The sequence below is a fragment of the Emydura macquarii genome, unplaced genomic scaffold (genome assembly GCF_026122565.2).
Source record: "Emydura macquarii macquarii isolate MOO-44397 ecotype Brisbane River unplaced genomic scaffold, CSIRO-AGI_Emac_v2 contig_3278, whole genome shotgun sequence".
Taxonomy (NCBI): Eukaryota; Metazoa; Chordata; order Testudines; family Chelidae; genus Emydura; species Emydura macquarii.
The window spans coordinates 58,653-79,394 of record NW_027133415.1 but is presented as its reverse complement, the minus strand read 5'-3'; the positions used below and the strand labels follow the sequence as shown (position 1 = coordinate 79,394).

At 43.4% G+C, this 20,742-nt stretch overlaps 1 long non-coding RNA gene across 2 annotated transcripts in view; it reads left to right on the top strand.

The window, feature by feature from the left end:
* The window catches only part of LOC137142887 (uncharacterized), a 215,560-nt gene that overhangs the window by 174,752 nt on the left and 20,066 nt on the right, over window positions 1–20,742 (top strand). For both annotated transcript variants that reach the window (XR_010917029.1, XR_010917030.1), the window contains exons 5-6: window positions 18,436–18,501; window positions 19,408–19,559. This is a non-coding gene — a long non-coding RNA (uncharacterized lncRNA). The remainder of the gene's footprint in view (window positions 1–18,435; window positions 18,502–19,407; window positions 19,560–20,742) is intronic.

Here is a 20,742-nt window from a genome sequence, read left to right as displayed (position 1 = left end):
GAAGAGACAGAACTCCAGCTTCATCTACTCCCAAGCAAATTGCCTGCAAGAGGGTGTGTCGACTATGCAGCGCTTGATCCAGATCCAGGTAGGTCTGATCCTGCTGTGTTGGGAGCTGGCCGTGGAGAGTTTATTCACCTGTGTGGTTGCTTAGGACCAGATCACAATGATGGGTATTAGAAAGTTTCACTGTGGGTGGCAGGGAAGCCCTCCATTCTTCAGTGCAGTTGGAAAAGTCAGCATCCTGAAACACACTAATATTCTATGGTATATTATGGTCACTGATTTCTGGCAATTTAGCAGCTCTTTCTTTTCAATCAAATGGTATTGTAACACATGAAATGCCTATTGAAAATGCACCTGTGCTCTCTGGGGTTTGTTCAATGGCATGAGATGATGATATCATCTGCATTTCACTCTCTATCTTCTTAAAGTATGGCTGCTTTCATAAAGGAACGTGCATGAGATTGTTAGCGGCACCTCATTTCCTTAGATTAAATGGAAGTCTCCATAATTTAGGTCCTGTTGTGTCATTCTGAAAAATGGCTAATAGCTGAACAGATGCCTTCTGCATGAGGTTATGGTCTGTCAGCCCACTCCAATCTTGTAGATAATTCAGTGAGGAGGAAAAAAGAGGGTCAGGGAAAGGGTTGTGTAAGTGTGAAATGCTCAGGGATTTAGTGACATGTCCCAAACCTCAGCAATCAGTCTGGAGCTCTAAGCCTAACCTAGGTATTTACAGTAATATATTCATCTGTAGTTAGTTACAATGCAGTCCTGCAGAAATCAATATCAAACCCATAGTAACATTACATGCATTTGACATTAGGACAGTCAGTGGCAAAATAAATCTGTCTGGCAAACAAGTACATCCCTGATACTCGTCAATGGTAAAGGACCAACTCCAGGACAGCATGCGGGAAGCTTGAACTGCTGTTGTACTTGCTATGTGTGTGCATGATCATAGAATCATAGAAGATTAGGGTTGGAAGGGACCTCAGGAGGTCATCTAGTCCAACCGCTGCTCAAAGCAGGACTAACTCCAGCTAAATCATCCCAGCCAGGGCTTTGTCAAGCCGCAGCTTAAAAACCTCTAAAGATGGAGATTCCACCACCTCCCTAGGTAACCCATTCCAGTGCTTCACCACCCTCCTAGGGAATATCTTTTTCCTAATATCCAAACTAGACCTCCCCCACTGCAACTTGAGACCGTTGCTCCTTGTTCTGTCATCTGCCACCACTGAGAACAGCCTAGCTCCATCCTCCCTGGAACCCCCTTTCAGGTAGTTAAAGGCTGCTATCAAATCTCCCCTCATTCTTCTCTTTGGCAGACTAAACAAGCCTAGTTCCCTCAGTCTCTCCTCATAAGTCTTGTGCTCCAGCCCCCTCATCATTTTTGTTGCCCTCCACTGGACTCTCTCCTACTTCTCCACATCCTTTTTGTAGTGGGGGCCCAAAACTGGACACAATACTCCAAATGTTGCCTCTCCAATGCCGAATAGAGGGGAATAATCACTTCCCTCAATCTGCTGGCAATGCTCCTACTAATGCAGCCCAATATGCTATTAGCCACCTTGGCAACCAGGGTACACTGCTGACTCATATCCAGCTTCTCATCCACTGTAACCCCCAGGTCCTTTTCTGCAGAACTGCTGCCTAGCTCGTCAGTCCCCAGTCTATAGCTGTGCATGGGATTCTTTCATCCTAAGTGCAGGACTTTGCACTTGTCCTTGTTGAAACTCATCAGATTTCTTTTGGCCCAATCCTCCTATTTGTCTAGGTCACTCTGTATCCTATCCCTGCCCTCCAGCATATCTACCACTCCCCCTAGCTTAGTGTCATCTGCAAACTTGCTGAGGATGCAATCTACCCCCTCCTCCAGATCATTAATGAAGTTGTTGAACAAAACCGGCCGCAGGACCAACCCCTGGGGAACTCCGCTTGTGACCGGCTGCCAGCTAGACATGGAGCCATTAATCACTACCTGTTGAGCCCGATGATCTAGCCAGCTCTCTATCCATTTTATAATCCATTCATCCAACCCATACTTCTTTAACTTGCTGATAAGAAATCTGTGGGAGACCGTATCAAAAGCTTTGCTACAGTCAAGGTATATCACGTCCATCGCTTTCCCCACATCCACAGAGCAAGTCACCTCTTCATAGAAGGCACTCAGGTTGGTGATAAACAGGGGATGTGGTCTTTTGGACTGTCTCTCTGGTGCTTCTCACATGCTGTATATCCAATTCAAATAACCATTGCTTAGGCATCACTCTCCATATGCTTTGTTCATTCCCTTTACTATTAAGCTAGCTGTGTTCGTAACATTTAGGTCATCATCACTATCCGCTAATGTGATTGTTGGCTAACTTTGCTTAATCATTTTAGCTTGATGATCATTAGAGTGATGCAAAGGTTTCAGTATAATCTATTAAGAAGGAAGCAATCAGGTTGTTAATGACTTGGAAGGGGAAGTGGAGAGCAAATTGGAGACCTCTGCTGAGGACACTAAGTTGGTTTTTTATTTGTTTTTGGTTTTTCTCCCTCTTCATTAAAAACAATAAGGAATTGTGCGGAGCTCCAGATGGACTTTAAGGGAAACTTTCAAAGATTTAAAGGATAGTTAATGTGCCCAAATCCTATTGAAAGTCTGCCCTGGAAATGCTCTGGGGGACGGGGCAATGCAAAATGGATGAAATTTACCAGAGTATCTGTCTAGTACTGCCCACTGGGAAATACAGTCTGAATTCCCATAAGTGTATTGGCTGAGATCCTACAACTTCTCATTCTCTTTGAGCTTTCAGGATGCTCTGGCAATCAATGTGCCCAGATCACTGAAGCGCTAACGGCTAAAACAGGATGCCAGGGGGCCAAAAATGAGATTATATGAAACACATTCATTTGAGTACAGTATCCTTTTGGTTGCTGCTTCTTAAAATAAAGACCTAGATGAGAATGAAAAAATCCAGAGAAAGTCAGTGAAGATAGAGGTCTGAGAAAAATGTTGCATTATTACTGAAGGACTTAAGAAGGGTGAAGTAAGAATTGTTCAGCCAATCCTTTTTATGCTGTTCTTTAATATGAGAACAAGACACCACTTCCTTTTTTCCCCATGCAATGTGGTGTTAGCCTACAGAATTCATTGCCCCAGAAGGGCATGGACTCAAAAGGCAAATGGATTCATGCTGCTTATACTGGTGGGTATCAGATGCAAATGATAGAATTACACTAGTCAGTGAGATCAGAATCAAGATCTGATACTATAGCTGGATTTAAAAGGTGGCTGCAGGATTTTATGACTAGTAGTAACATTTTAATGTAGGGCTTATCCAGCCTAATTCTTCAGAGTCTAATTGTGAATGCTAAAGGGGGGAAGGACTCTTCTCCATCCATTTATAGCAGTGCATAACTAACTATGTGCATGGTAGTGGGAGTCCCCTATTTTTGAAGATTAAGTTAAGTCCGTGCAAGAGATGAGATACGAGATTTAAAGGGACCAGCAATCTGAGTCGGTATGCCAAGTCCTATGTACTTCAAGAGAACTGAGCAACTGATGCAGTGATACATTCTACTTGGATGGATTTCATAAAGATATTTGGTATAATGTTATAAAGAAGAGTGAAAGATAAGGTTAGAAAGTATTGGATAGCACAGGAACAAAAGGTGCCATCTTTCCTAATAATCTGGGGCTCAATCCTGCAAGATGCTGGGCATTTTTGTCCTCTTCCAGTACAGCATGAAAGCACAGGCTTAACTTTTAGTACATGGGTTGGGAACTCACTTGGGCAGAAAGTTGAGCCTGTAATTAACTAACTGCTTCACCAGACTGGGGCCAGAGTGGTTAGCACCTTGCAAGACTGAGCCCCTCATTAGGTAACCAAGGACAGATGTTAATTGTAAGCCTCTGTGCAGTGGTGGAGTAGCTGTTTTGGACCCAGGGTATGAGAGAGATGAGGTGGGAGAGAGAAAACATTTTATTGGGCCAACTTCTGTTTATGAAAGAGGACAGAGCTCTTCTTCAGACTGGCTGAGAGAGGAAGAAGCTGACAAGTGATAGAATACCCCAGGGTCTGGAATTTGTGTCTTGCCTTCCATCTAGTGGCTGAGAGAGAATATTGCAAAGATCTCTTCAAAGTTCATGTGGTGACACTTTACTGCAAGATGAATATATTGTTTAAGCTCTTCTCTTTAATTATTTAACCTTCAGCTTCTCCGTTGATATATTTGTACATAAACATAAACGACTTAGACATTAAGTTTGCAAATGACAATGCAATGATTAGATCAGCAAATAATGTATTAGAAACTAATAAGATCCAGCAGTGGTGTCTCCTCAGGGCAGTCACAGAGAACCTTGCCTTTGCCCTTATTAAGTCAACCACCAAATGATCGTCATTCACTGCTGTAAAGTGTCCCTGAGCCTTGCACGTTTACATAGCTGTGCTGTCTGGTCTGAACCCAAGTTGGCATGGGGACCTGGCCTCCTGCCCTGTACTAACCACTAGGCATGGCTGCCTCCTTCCTGGCATGACATTCTCTGCCTTTCTGAAGTGTGGGAGCTTGAAGTGTGGACTAAAGCTCCTTCCATTGATGTTCCTGCTCACTGTGGCTTTCCTGGGTGTTTGGCCTGTGTACTTACTGCTTTGTCCATGTTCAGCACCTTCAAGCCACGTGTAATAAATAAGTCAGTCACGCCCCTCAGGCCTGAGGCACCATGAGTGTAACTGGACCTAGCTTTGTTGAATTCCGTGAACTTACACTGATTTACACCAGCTGCAGCTCTGCCCCCTCATCTGTTCTTGGAAATCTTCCTGTTGCTTTTGGGCAAACATCTCTCTTAAGATTAAATGGGCATAGCAGAAACCAGCAACACTGCTATGTCAGCTGGATGACATGGTTCTGCTGTGGGTTTGCCATGCTGCTGTTCTATGTTAGTAACATGCTAAGGGTCTTTGTTAGAGTAAGGAATGAGCAGCTTTGCTGAATACATTCAGCATTATGAATGCACATGGGGACACGGATTGCATGGACAGCTGTCTCATTTGACCCTGTGAGGGTTTAGTGCATTAACTTACAGCATGTCAATCCATTGTGGTTCAGCCATTCTGAGATTCCTGACCCATGATGCCAGGACTGTTGCTGAGGACTGGTCTTTGTGGGAACCAAACGTGAGACACTGTGTGCTGAGATGCAGAATGTAGTTGGCTGAGATGCTTGTGACTGACAGGGGCAGAATGGAGTGGGAGAGTCTGGTTCAAATCCTGGGCTTCTGAATCTGTCCCTTGGTTTTGGGTTGGTTGCAAACCTTTAAGGAGCCTATCTTCTAGTTGCAGCTGAATCTGCTGCTTTCATGAGATTTCTGCCATTTGGGGCTGAAATCTTGCGAGAACAGCTTTCGAGTGTTGGTGCAAGCAAATCTCGACCTGAATTCCTAACCCCAACTGAGCCTAAAGCCAGCATACAGGCTTGGCTTGAAATGTCTCTGAAATGAAATAACACTGGTTGGGCTGGAGAGAGGGAATATATTTTCCTCCATTCTCTTAAAATGAGTAACTCTTTCCCTGGAAGTAGAAATGAGAGAGCTGCCAGGAACCAGCTCTACCATTTGGGTAGAACAGGTGTTCACCCAACAAAACAATATTATGGCCAGAAAAAATGTTTAGTGACTGTTTCAGTGTATGAGTGACTGCAGGCTGGGTGGGGCAGGAATTTGCCAGGTCACTAAACCCTCCCTAGAGCCAGCACCTACAGCAGTTGTCCCCGGCTGCAGTCATACACTGTAGCTGATCACTACCCAGAAAAGAGAGCAAAGTTTAGCCTCCACCCGCTTGTGCTTCCGCCAGGCAGGCAGCTTGCCAAAGGAGTTAACATTGCACTGATTCAATGAGGGAAACTGAAAGCACAAAGTCCACTCCCTGTGACACACCCTATTCCTGACACATAAGGAGATGTTTAGCTGTGGATATCTCAGAACTTCCTGGCTGTCATGATGCCACAGGCTGTGGCCATTTTGGACTGGCAACAGTAGGGACACAAACTAGATCCTCTTGCTTCAAAAGTAGTCAAGGATCCATGACACACAGTTGAACGGCTCTTATTCTACCCAGTAGAGGGCAGTGGTATGTGCACACAGAGGCCAGTTTGTTATGACACACAAGATTGGTCTTTTCCCAGCTCTCACTTTTTGAATGAAAATCGTTAGCTAAAATCATAAAAAAGCCAGCCAGGCTCCAACTACTTGTACATGTTCGTGTGGCATTTCAACCATTTATGGTTTCCTGAATACTGCCTATTTTCAGAGCCTTTAGTAAATGACGAAATAAAATTATCAGCAAGAACAATACAGACAGTTCATTATGGGCAGCTAGAGAGAGGAATACGGTGGCATATGCTAATGGTGTGATCTGAACGAGCAAACGACAGGAAGTCAGGACTCTTGGATTCTATTCCATGGGAGTCCTATTGCATAGCGGGAAAAGAGGGTGCAGGGGTTAAGCGTGCTGCCCTGAGCTGTGGGAGACCTGCATTCAATACTTCTTCCCCCACAGACATCCTGGGTGACCCTGGGCTAGTCACTTAGTCTCTCTGGGATTCACTTCCCCAACTAGGGTATCATGAGGATAAATGTATTAAAGGCAGCGAGGTGCTCAGATGTGATGGTGATTTGGGTGGTGGGGCATGTAAATATCTAAGATCTCTACATAGACAGTTGCCGGGTGGCCCCTGCAGGTTGGTCTCCTGCCTCCCCTAACTCTGGCACCATGGGTTTGTGGGATGTAATTAATGTTTAGACAATGCTTTTTGTTCCTGAAACACAATACACTATGAAAGTGCAGAGCATTGTCACATCCACTGTTTGAATGCTAAGGTGATCATTCTCTTAGCCTTACCAGGCAGCATGTTAGCCCTGTTTACTTCTGAGGGACTCCCAGAAGCAGAGTTTTGTTAATTATTAAAGCCAACAAATAAGGTTTGGCTCCTTCCTGAATATGCCAGGTCAGGGTTTAAGTGAACCAGTGCATTTGAGCTTACAATAGCCTTCAGCTTTCCCGCATACTGCAAACCAATCAAGCAGCAAATGTAATTGAGGGGAAATGACAGGAGGTATTTGGCAGCAAAATTCTAGCCTCCACATGTCTGTCTTGGCTAATGGTACCGGATGCACTGTGACTTCTAATTTCAAGGATCAAATAAGCTGTGAGGAAGCCCCATCAAGGACTCTTAGTGGTGCTTTGGTATCACTGACATTTGTGTCAAATAGAAATTGCTCAAGGGGGAGGACAATTTATTGGCAGAGGCACTGGGGTATCCGATTGATTGCCCATTAGATTCATAGACTTTAAGGTCAGACAGGACCAATGTGATTATCTAGTCTGACCTCCTGCACATCGCAGGCCACAGAACCTCACCCACCCACTCCTGTTATAGACCTCTGACCTATGACTGAGCTATTAAAGTCCTCAAATCATGGTTTAAAGACTTTAAGGTACAGAGAATCCAGCAGCCAGTGAGCCGTGCCCCATGCTACAGAGGAAGGTGAAACCCCCCCAGAGCCTTTGCCAATCTGCCCTGGGTACAGATTTCTTCCCAACCCCAAATATGGCGTTCAGTTAAATCCTGAGCATGTGAGCAAGACTCACCAACCAGACACGCAAGAAAGAATTCTCAGTAATAACTCAGCACCCACCCCATGGCCTCTCTGCACAGTCCAACAGCATCTTGTAGTGAGGGGGTTCCATGGAAATATGCAGAGCCCCTGAATATAGAAGATAGCTGCCGTTTAAAATACGGTGTATGTGAATTTCACCTGCTTTTGCATTAATAATAAATACCTGAATCCTAGATTCCTATGCTTGTTAGTAGCTCAAAGCAGCATACAAGTCTGTGAAGGGCTTTCAGGGAAATAAAAATGACCATATTGATATTCTCTCCAGCTCCTGTTACTTCCACTCTCCCCAGCAGAGTTTGTGGACTGCTGTTTCATTTGAACACTATCGGCTCTTTCCAGAGGGAAGGCTCGCATGGAGTTCTTAGCCTTCAGTTTTTGTTGTCCCACAGTTCCTAGCTGGTGATGGTCAAACTTTCAGAGAGCTTATTCAAAAAACACTCAAATTGTCCAAAACTTCAGATGCTTATCAAAATACTATGGACTAAATTCTGCTTTTACTTCTACTCGGTCCCCATAAAAACCACACCCCTTGGAATGCAGGGGACACCAAGGATGTAACAAAAGGGTAGAATGTGGCTTCATGGCCCTACAAAATTGAACTGGCTCCTTGATGAGAAGGTCTTTGGAGAATTCTGTTAATCCTTCTTCTGAACGGGCCCGAAATGCTGCACTATGGTGTCATGATATGCCTTTTGCAGAGGCTGATTTAAAATATTGAAACAAAACTGGATGTTATAGAATCATCAGCAAGGTTGTGTTCAGTTTCAGTTCTAGAAAGCAGTAAAGGTCCAAGGGGATTTGTTTTAAAATCAGTTCATCCATCTTCTCCATACAGCTGTTCACTAGATGCTTGTGATTTTGTGCCCCATCTGCATGTAGGTTGCATATAGGAGCATCCTCAGCAGCTGCAAAGCCAGTGTAGCTGGCTTTAAGTTTCATCATCCTGAGAGCCCCTAGCACTGGAGGGGTGAGAAGACAGCTAGGGCGCTCATGGTCATGTAATGGCCCATGGGGGTTTTTACAGCCAGGGCACAAGTTAGGGTAGCTACTTGGGTTGTCCTCAACTGTGCCTGGGGAGGTGTGGGTCAAACTGGGCCCTGACAGACTCCAAATCGAGACAGCACGGACTGCCCCCTCTTGGTGTCTGAGCTGGGTTCAGCACTGGCCCAGGGGATGGATTTGTGTCTCCATCTCGTCCCCACCAAGTCTCTCCTTTGGAGAATTTACAGTTGAAACAGTGGAGCAGTGCCCTGAAGGCCAGACAGCATCACACTTGTGTGGTGTCAGCACCGCCTGGAACAAATGGCACTGAATTGCTCAGAAGCACGTCCGCTGGGACAAACCATCCAAACTGGCAGGTCTGTTTGCCACTCCTCTAATCTTCAAAGGTATGTGAGCCGTGTAGAGGCCAGGTCGGTATGGCAGGACTCCCGGGGTGTGTCTATACCGCTGGTGGGCGGAGTAGGCAGACTCACGCTAGTGCGCGATCAATAGCAATGAGGATGTTCTGGTTCCAGCAGCAGTTTGGGCTCTCAACCCGACCCGACCCAACCTCCTAGGTGTCAGGGCCCGAGTCTCAGCCTGAGGTGAAACAGTCCTGCTGTTATTCTTAGCATCCTAACTCAAGCTTCACATGTCTGTCTCCCCGGGCTGGGGGTCTTGGTGCCGGCTGCCGTGTACATGCACCCACACATGCTCAAGGTTCAGGCAGATTGGCATAACTATATGAGAGCTCAGGTTTCAAAAAGTGGGAAGGACCTGCAGGCTTTGAAGTATTTGCAGAACAGAGCAAGGGCCAAGGGGTGTCTCTGAGGCATCAGGAATGGGTTATCTGCAGATTGGGATTAAGTTCATAGGTACTGTATGTAGAGTGCCTTTAACAACACCTGCCTGTGTTACTCCTGGTTCAGCAAAGTGCCATTTCTCCCTCACTTTCTAAATACTAAATGTACTTGCTAATTAAGATGAAGAAAACAGGTTATATATTTAGCTGAGTGTGCGGTAAATTAGTCACCAAACTCAGCTATTTCTATGTGCAATGAGTTGAAAATATGCCCTATAATCTCAGCACCCACCCACTGTAAAAGCTGAAGGATCTGAAAAATGTTTGAGAAGCAAAACAGCATCAGTGTAGCAGAAGGTGTTTTTCCATTTGTGTGTTTTACATACTGCAACATCCTTTAAAAATGGCTTAATGTCTCATTATGAACCCAATGATGAGCTGCGTTCGGATCCAAATCAGGTTTAGGCTAGGGTTCTGTTCAAGCCAAATCCAAGCTTGGAGCTAAGTGATTACAGTAGTCCAAACAACAAGGCAAATACCCTTCTGGGAGGAATCCAAGTTTTTTCTACTTAGTTTGGTCCATCTCCCTTGTAAACATCCTTCCTTCTAAAACTTGTATAAAACTGTGGTGCTTGTCTAGTGTGGGACAAGGCAACTTGCAAACCATCTTTCAGAATCAGGTTGAAATTAGATGGCCTCACGTTACAAAATCTAGATTCAGATTTTGAACACTCCAAAGTTTGGCTCTGGTATTTTTGTCCAGTCCTTAAATACATGAGCCATTTGCACAATGTGGATCTGGCCTCAGATCTAAACCACCAATATTCTCTCCAGAGCCTAGGGGATACGCCTCTGTGGTCTCAGTTCAGCCTCGTGTATATTCAAACACTTCAAGCGTGAGGAAAGGGAGTTAGTCTTGACCATGGTTCTGACTAGCTCACTACTCCTTCTGAGAACTTGTCCGTGCTACTAAAACATCTTCCGGCAATAGTAACACGGCTACACTAACCATGTTAAACACAAGTTGTTTTAGCTCGTTCCAGCAGTGCGGGCAAAGTATTAATTGAGCATTTCAGAAAACAGTAAATCTTTGCAGCTATGACTATGGCATTTATGATACCAAATGGGACGTGTAAATTGAAGCCACTGTATAAAAATAAAAACAGGCACTATTGCAGTACTGTCTAAACTAAAAACCACCAATAGCTCTGTAATCAGCCCTGGAGAAAGAAACAAGGCTGCCTGTTCTCTAGGTGATCTAGATGCAGCAAGAGTGCCTGATCCTTGCATCGACTTCTTGATTCCATCTCTGAGCCTGCAGGGGGTAGGGTGCTCAGCATCTTGCAGAGTCACTCAGCACCTCTGAGGATCAGGATGCAAAGTTCAAAAACACAGTCAGAGCTTTAACCTTCCCATGTTAGTCCTGCTTTGAGCAGGGGGTTGGACTAGATGACCTCCTGAGGTCCCTTCCAACTCTATGATTCTATGATTACATTTCTCTTCAGAGAAAAATGGCTTGCAAAGGGTATGTGCCATGGCAAAGGGAAATGTAACTTAATGTCATGTCAAAATAGCTCCTCTGTTTCAGGAAAACAATCACTTGATCTGAGTAAATAGCTGATGTGATGTTTGCGTTCAAGTATTTTAAATTAAGCAAATATGCCATGTCTCTAACCCTTCTCTAGATTAACATATGCAGGAGTTCTCTCTTTAGCACCAGGAGCTGAGTGCATCCCATGCATTGCAACAGCATTTCTTATTGTAAACTGAGTCATTTGAACCCCTTAGTAATTAACAAAGGGGATCGGTGACATCTGGGAGAGGAAATACTGCGAGGGAGGCTGCTGTACATTGCTAGCTGCAGCCACTTACTGGGTTTCTCCCTCTGCCTCGGGCTGGTAGTCTATGATCAATAGTGCAACAAGCTGTGGGTGGAACAACTTTCTTACTGGAATATAACTTTAGAGTTGATGCTAAAGTTCCCTGAATATGAAAGAGAGAGAGAGTTAGGCAGAGCAGGTAATGCCACTTCTATTTAAGGTTGCTTAACATCTCCCATTTATAAGATCCTGTTTTCAGTTGCTTATAAGTTTGCCAAACTAACATATCAGGCTGAGATTTAGACTGGGGTTTGAAGATAGAACTGCTCTTGGATGACGATAGCCCAATCTAAACCTCTTGCTTTTGGGGAAAATTTACATTTGTATGACGATCTAGAGTTCCTATATCCAGGCTTTTGTTCAGGCCCACCTCTATATTGTGGTGTTGCATAGCTTGTAAATGTGGTATGAAATCTCAGTACCCACTTGACAAAGGATTGTGGTGTAGAGAGTTGTGTGATATGTACATCACAAAGCCTCAGACCTTGCCAACTGGAGTAGCTCAATATGTAGACCTCATTCCTCAAGAGCTTCATGAATCTTTTCAACATTCCTGGGCTAAGTTTCTAGCCAACTTAGTCTGTTAATAGTTGCATTGAAATCATGGGAATTTTGGTTGTGAATTTCACTTTGCTTCTCCAAGAAACCAAGAGAAACTTTGCATTTTTAGTTGTTTTTATTATGAGAGTTGGAGTTCTTTTGAAGCCGAAATTCAAAGCAAATCTTCAGTGACTGGGGAGGCTGCAAACCCATGTGGACAGAACTGAAGAAAATGTTCACTGTGAAGCCAAAGCATTGAGCATTAGCTTTGTGAAGTATGACTCAATGTATAGAGTACGGGACTAAGGGCCATGACTATGATCATAGGATTCTGTCACAAACCTTGAAAGGGTTATGTGGTCTAGGGGTTAGAGCAAGGATGAAATCAGGATTTGTGGATTCCGTGTCCCAGTCTGCCACTGACCTTCTGTGAGAGATCTTTGGTAAATCAGGTCATCTTTCAATCAAGATTCCCTATTGGTAAACAGGGAATAATAATAAACAGAGTATGGTGAGATGTAATATTTTAAAAGTGCTTTAAGATGGTCAAATGATAAGATACAACCGATGGAAAAGACCCTGAAAAAGCCTTCAGTTGGGTCAAAGGGGAAGAGATGTTATTCTTTTATTGTATAATAGTTACCTGTATTGAGCCTGGTGCTGCCTTCCTTGTGTTACACACAAGCCAAGTGCATCATGAGGGAGAGACAATAAGAGCATACTGCTACTGACTAACGAGACTACTCCTTTATCTCAAGTGGTAGAGAACTGTACTGTAGAGCTGAAAGTCTTGGGTTCTGTCTTTGGTGATGGCCCATGCTGGGGGTCACTCATCGTATTCTTGATACTCTCTTTGAACTGAATGGGGACATGCGAGCAAGAAAGGGTTGAAGGATCATGTCCTATTTGTTGCCTTAAACAATAACTTGGTTATAGCAGAAGAGCCCTATTCTGATTATTAAATAAAAGAAAACTAATCTGAGTCCATGGCAAGGGAAGGGTGAGAGAGGATTTTAGCCTAGTCCTGCAGTTCTTACGTGAGTCCAACTGCCTCTTGAAGACTATAGGAATTTGGTGTTGCACAAGGACTGTAGAATCAGGTCGATTCTGTGTAAATGATGTTGGCAACGTTTCTCTGCCATGGCTGATTAAATACCAGGCAGATCCAGCTTGGCTGATGAAAAACAATTTACTTCTTGATAGCTGGATGTTAATGTAATCATTGAGCATCTGGTATCTTTTAGGGTCATGTACATCTCCTGAGATAGTTAGGAAAACTGTAGCAGCTGAAATAGAGGGCATGGTTCTACCTGTTGTGATGCCATATCGAATTCAACCTCCTAAATGGAACAATGCATCCTGTGCTCTGACATAAAAGGGGGAGGTGTGTTACCTTTAGGGTGACCAGATAGCAAGTGTGAAAAATCAGGGCAGGGCACAGGGGTAATAGGCACCTATATAAGACAAAACCCTGAGTATCAGGACTGTCCCTATAAAATCAGGACATCTGGTCACCCTAGTTGCCTTCTGCGAGGACAGAGAACTCACATTTTACCTATGACATTCTTGATGATTTTTTACGTCATTTAATAAATATCAGGAGACAGAATCCACCACTGCCCTCAGTAGTTTGTTCTAATAGTTAACTACCCTGACTGTTAAACATCTGTGCCTCTTTTCCAATTTGGGTTTGTCTGGCTTCAGCTTCCAGCCATTGTTTCTTGTTATGCCTTTCTCCGCTAGATTAAAGAGCCCTTTAGTGTACCTGGTGTTTTCTCCCCATAGAGGTAAAGCAGCTGTAACACCTATTGAGTTAGTTTTAACTTTATCTCTGAATTTCATAGGCAGCAGGTTCAACACCCATGGGTGTCAACTTTCCTCTTACCGATGTGTAAACAAAGGGAAGTTGATTTGCCTCTTATAAATCCTTTCTACCTGGCTGCCTTTCACTGATGTGCCAATCAGTAACGGTGGAAGTTAGGCACCTAAATCCCCGGAGGACCTGGGCCCTAGTGCTATCCTTTTCCTTCCGCACCTAAATTCCATCTGTCTTCTGCTTGGGGGAGTGGATAAGAGAATCTGGTCATAGGTTCTGTGGAATTACCGTTTAGTGCCATTTCACAGCCCAGTCTATAACACGTGTGTCATGGCTCTGATTTTCCCAATACTGCGTGTATTCCCAATTACGTTCTAAACTATCTTTTAAAAAAAGGCAGTAATATTGGCTAGGCAGACAGCTGCACAAACATAGCTGCAGTGGCCTCATGCCTTCAAAAGCATCTCAGGGGTGCATTATTCATGGCCCCAGAATGCAATCCCAGCCATGCTGCTCCGCTTCATTTGAACACGCCATGAGGTAGCAGCAGCAGCATCTCAAAATTACCCCGTCAAACCACACAACTGCGAATCTTTTTGACGTTATTTACTAAAAGGATCCAAATCAAGTGAAGTAGAAAGGAGCATGTTGTGGAGCTGTGAAGATGCACAGTAAGCAGCAGGCCACGTTGACTTGTGGGACTTGCTTTCCTATGGGCAACAATTCAATTCATGGCAAGTGGAGCATGTAATGTGTCACTCGTTGCTGATGCATTCTTATTGCTCTTGTCAAAAATGTGACATCTGCAACTGTTTCTGACTCTCACAGGCTGGCTTATCCAAACTTCTGCAAGTGTGTTTAAAATGGAATCCAATCTATCCAGAACTGCCCTCTGCCTGGCAATCCCTCTGAAACTGATGGGTTTTCTGTAAAGTATAAACGAAGAAGAAATTTGGCCCCATCTGACTTCTCCCCTCAAACATCGATCCCAATGGAATTGTACTGGCCCTAGCAAATTTCATACAAAATAAGAGATGGAAAAGTTCTATTTGGGTCAATTTGTCAGTCCCTCTGGAAATGCAGAATTTCCCCCTCCCCCAGTGTGTTTTCTAGGGCTTTTATAATGAGTGCCTCATGCACTGCATGAATCTGGACTGCACTGTCCTCCGTTAACCCACATATTTGCAACCTCAAGGATAGAGAGCTTATCCTTCAGGTCTAAAAACATTAGCATTACCACTTGAGCTAATGGCTTAGATCTGATAATTGGTGGTTGTAGAAGTAGTGGTAAGATTATCTTCTGCAGTTCATCTACTGGAGGGCGGTATTCAATAAATTACATTAATCCATTCTAATTTTGCATGTTCCAAGTGATAGGACTTCCACTGCTTCCTTGGTGAGACTCGACAGAAGGCAGTGTAACGTTTTAAGCAGTAATAAAGTTTGATACCAACTTTGTTCCCACTTCTTAGTGTTGTGTTTGGTTATTCCCATTGTAGGTCTCACCACTTACCTCAATTAAAAAAAAATGCTGTTTACAAAATAAAATTCTTCAGACATTTCTAATCTATATTTCATGCACTGGGCAGAGAATGAGGTTTGAATTTCTGTGTGTGTGATGAGTGTCTTCCGACAACTGTTCTGTGCACAAAGGTGTGGAATTTAAGATACAGTGACTGTCCCTATTGACCCTCCGTCCCTTTGTTCTGGCCTGTCAAATCTCAGAGGAGCACTGCAATTTTGTAAGGTTGGAATAACAGAAATAAGGCTAAGAGAATACCACAGTCAATGACCGGCTTCGAGAGTGGGGGGGAGGTTAAATACTGCTGAAAACAGACAGTTAGCCATTTTCTATACTTGATTTCATAGCAGTGACTCAGTTCTGTCCAGTTCTGAGTTCTGGACTTTGAAACCTTGCCTACACACTACCGTTTTTGAGGTAATTTTCCACTGGTAACAACAATGGGACTTAGGGTGAACCAGCTATCATAGCATTGTCTAGACTTCCTCTAAACAGAGTTAGAACATCAGTGTGTTTACACTGTCACAGGTGGAACTGCACCCGTGCTGTTGTAATGGTGAAATGCTTCCCACTAGTGCAGACAAAGCTTAGTTGTGTTGGTGTACAATAGTTCCTGTAGACATTAATTAATTTATTGTTGACGCCTGTAAGACTGAACTTCTGTTTAGATGTAGGGTAAATCCAGCACAGGCAGTGGTAGTGCAAACTTCTGCCATCATTCATCTCAACCCTGATCTCTATGGGGTCACTTCTGGAAGGGAATTCAGTGTTCATTCGCAGTCATGGCCTGGCCCAGTGCACAGCGAATGTAGCTGTGAATGGGCGATGCTTCTCTTGTGTACTGCACCTTCCAAGATCTAACAACTTTCTGTGTTCAGAGACAGCAGCCATTTTCTTCTCAGAATTGCTAATGCCTGTTATGAAGGAGATGAACGTGCAAACACTGCGGTGTTTCTATTTTTGCGCTTGTTTCCCTTCCTCTAGAATAAGGGAGCTCCCACATATATCTGTGGGAATTTAACAGTGAGCATCTGCAATTCTCATTGAACTCAGTGAGTTACTTCAGAATTAGACTCCTGGTCTTTGGCCTTCCTGCTGAGGGTACCAATGTGGGGAGCTAATTAGTGTCAAAAGGACTTCTGGCTCTTGTGATCTGGAATTTATCCACTAGGAAATGACATCAACCCATCAAATGGCTTATGAGTTTCAGTAACCTTTCAACTGGGCCTGGTTTGAACTAGCAACCTAGAAGAGAAACAATTGGTAATGGATAAGAGCCGTTGAGCCATGTGAGATGTAGCACAACTATTCTCATAGAGGTGGTTTGCTACCACTAATGGGAGAAGAAAAATAATTCCTCCACCTTCCTTTCCAGTGTACAAACCCTGAAATAATCCTGGGGGATTTCCTCTCCGAATGTACTGAGCACTGCTACAAAACCATAGTTCACGAAGGTACTTAGAGAAGCTACAGAGATAGAATGTACTAGTGACAAATTTATAATGTGTGTGAGTCGGTATCAGAATATGACTGTCCCTTGACATTGGAACCTCCATTTTTTAAAAACCTGACTTGCATTTTGAGTGCGTAGCTGCAGCTGCCTAGGGATGGCAAAAACTGACCAAGGCAGCTTACTGTAATGCCGGACGCCTCTCTGAAGCAACTGACACAATTTTTTGTCAGAATAGTGAGTTTGTGTGTCAGGGTCACTGGCCTCTTGAAAAGGGAGTCAGGGCCCAGTCTACCTGTGACAGTTTCTTAAAGGAGAGCGAACCCATCTCAGCTCACCTGTAAATAATTTACTGCCTAGGTGACTGGTGGGCAGCTAATTGGATAAAGAGCACGTGAACCTGATTAAAAGGCTACCAGAGCTCAACTGGAGGGGGTTGTTCCAAGAGACAGGCTTTTAAATAGAGGCACTCCCAGGAAAAAGAGCAGGAAAACTCCCAAGGGATGGACTTCTTGCAGGGGACCCAGCCTGTAAGAAGCTGCATTGCTGCCAGTTGAAGACCTGAAGTCAGCAGGAAGGCCCTGGATCCAGCGGAAAAAATCCAGGTTGAGAATGCTCTGCAGGCAAAGGGCTTGGATGTGGGACTGAAACTCTGCATCTGACTCCTGGCTAAGAGCCTAGATAACAGCCTGTCTTGTATTTCTGTTGAACTTTCCATTAATAAATAAGTCCCTCCGAAGGGGGCTGGGACTTGAACCATCTCACTTGTGCTCTGAAGCTGATCAGTAGGTCATGCGACTGAAGGGACCTAACCTTATTTAAGGGCAAGACCTGCTCCCGCCTCCCCTCTCACTAGCTGAACACCACCAGACAGAAGGAGTGCAGAGAGGTCTATCGGACCAAACAGTGGTGAGGGGTGGGTGAGAACATATAGGCTTCTGTTTTCCTCAAGGTCCATAACTCGTGTGTGCTTTCAGAGTGGAAGTTACTGTGGTTTTAGAAAATCTTGTGCAAAGCCTTACTTTATCTGCCACGTGTCCCCGAAGAGTTAAACTACAGTCCGGACTGCCCATGGAGATAGATTCGAGCAGAGCATGCATAATGACCGGCAGGCTTGAGAGATCAGATACTGAGTTCGGGCTCTTGGGCAGTTGGATGCGGATCTTCACAGGTCAAGGAAGAGGGTCAGAGAGAGGATCCGCACCCAGGAATGAGCCCTAGATTGGACATTGCTTAGATCCAGCTGGCTTCGGAGCACATGGGAAGCAAAGGTTGGGTCCAATTACAACATACCGATGATAATCCCGCGAGGGGGTGTGGGAACTCAACTAGGTCTGGAGCTATTTTTGAATCAACACACTGGAGTGCTTGCAGCTCCCATTTTGTGACAGATGAAATCATGAACAAAGAAAGGAAATCCATCAGCATCCTGACCATTTTATTTATTTTTTTTTTATAAAGCACCAATATAGAGAGCATTTCAGAGCTGGTTATTGCTAGCTCATTAAAAAAACCAAAGGCTCAGTCTAGAAGGGTTGCTATGGGGCATCTCATTGATAAACATATTAAAATCTGTCACTACACTAATAGTCATATAAATATACTTGATGTGTATAAAATACACTTTAAAAACTAGAGAAGGGCAGAGAATAGGAAAAGAAAACGAGATCCACTCAGAGGGAGCTAATAAGCAACAGCTTCCCTCACAGAATTAAAAATTATCCATTTCCCTCAGGAAACTTTAACATTCAGATATTTTCTCCACCCGCTTGCAGGTGAAACGCTGGGTAATGAGCGCACAGCCCACATTTTCCACACTCCAAGGCTGAATACAGAGCAAGGTAACTGAAACTAACTGAATGTAACTGAAACATTCCTGTGTATGTAGGAAAATCTCCCCCATCTACTGAGAAATCAATTAAACACTTTTTCTTTTTCACAGAAACATGCGTCCTAGCCTGATCATAGTGCTGAAACATGGTTTTAAGACTCTTTTCACTGAGTGTTCATTTCACAGATTGTATTTGTACTTGTACAAATTTGTACTTGTACTGTATTTGCACTTAAAGAAGCCATATGTTCAGTTACATTTGAAAAATACAATATGCATTTTATGACAGATTGAAAAATGTTTTGATTATTGATTGATTATTGCAACATTTAATCTGGGAGGGGGGGACACATTGAGCCTACCTCCAGAGCATGTGTCACAGCAGGTAACTAAAGGATGAATGCAAGATTGGAAGGTGGGAAATCTGGATTATATTTTCAACTCTGCCACTTACTCCCTCTTTGACCGTGAGCAGTCACATAACCTCTTGATGCTTTGATATCCACATCTGTAAATCAGAGCTTTATGAAAGTGGTTATTATCCCTAGATCACTTTAGAACTGCAATGTGCTTTTTATGCCATAAAGGACAAGACAAGTGATAGACCTACTGTGATTTGTTCCCTATAACGTAGTTATTTTTTAAAAGACGGTAGCTCAGAGGTTAGACAGCTACCTGTGTTGTTGATTGGACCGATTATTTGAATATCCATATTCCATTGAAATAAAAAAAGCAGTAAATCTTGATCAGTTTATTTGAGAAACAAATACACACTAGTTCCATGAGGCAATAATGCAGTAAAGGGTTAATATTGCCCTGCTCTTGTTGCTGCCTTCCCTCTAATTGCTTTCTGTTTCTCTCAGGCGGAAGTTGTGGAGAGCAGTTGAAGTTTAAGTTTTTTTTTTTTTTATTCCAGCCACTAAAACTAGTGCTTTGAAATTGTCCAAGCAAGGAGGGTCCAATACACACAAAGCCATCTCGAGAGCGTGAGCTGCAAAGATGACAAAAGATTCCCTCCGCTACTACTGCATCAAATTCGCTCTCTCTGCCTATTCCACCCTGTTTTCGGTAGGTGTTTCAATCATTTCCCACTTTTATGTTGTCTATGGGAATTAACACACAATACCTGCCTTGTGGTTTATTTTGCTTTCTGTTTCTTAGAGCTTCACCCTCTGAAATATAAAATCTATTGGTCAATAATGCTGTCTGGTCTTGGGCTGCATTGTAGTGATGCCGGCTTGTGCTGCTAGAATTCTGGTTGTATTTAATACATGATGATCTCCATTTTGATGGATTTAATATTCCTTCTGCTTCATCTCTCCTCCACCCTCCACTCCTTCCGCATGGCTTCTTTGAAAAATCATGACCAGGCTCATATAGCAGACGAGCCTTTATTTTAAAAATACAAATCATTTCAGAAATCAAACATCTTAATGGTGCAAACATTTACTTCGCAATATTCCCAGTTAGTCTGTTTATATGCTACATCGGCCTCTAGATCCATGCTTAATGCCTTGTCTCTTTCAATGGAGATCAGGCAGGAATTGGGTGTGCGGTCTGCCAGCTGCTGTTACTAATATCCTCCAGTTTTAGTAGTTGTGGTTTTGGCCAGATCTATCCTTTTAATAAAAAATAAATAAAAAATCCCCATTTAATTAACAGAACTTTGAAGACATTAATCTTTAATGCAAATCAGGTCTGTGTGACACTAGCAGAGCAGACTTGAGAAGGAGTAAAACTTGGGAGGTGTTGTGGACCCTTGTAAATTCACATCAATCTCTGCAAACAATAACCACACACGGCAGACAGTAAGTGATTAGATTATTCCTCTGGGTTTAAACTTTGTGCATTGCAATATTGTTTGCGTATCTTTATCATAACTAAATTATTCACTGAGAATATTTATTATGAAGTTTGATTAATCATTCATGAACTAATCCTATTGATTATTTGTAAATATTTGCCAGTTAGTTTTGAAGAATCATTTTCATCTTATGAATTGTTTACTGCTATGTATAGAGCATTTTTAGTGTCATTACTCACTTAGTATTATTTCAGCTCACTGATTTGCTGACTCAGACAGGAATACAAATAATGATCTTTTGAGAATGAGTTTCTGATGAATGAACTCAGACTGGCTGTGTTTGCATGAAATACCCACCCTGTGAGTAGTTGTTGATCCTTCTGAGAAAAGGTTAAGTGGATTGTACAATTTCACTGGGTGAGTTGCGACTTCCCCTAGACGTAAGGG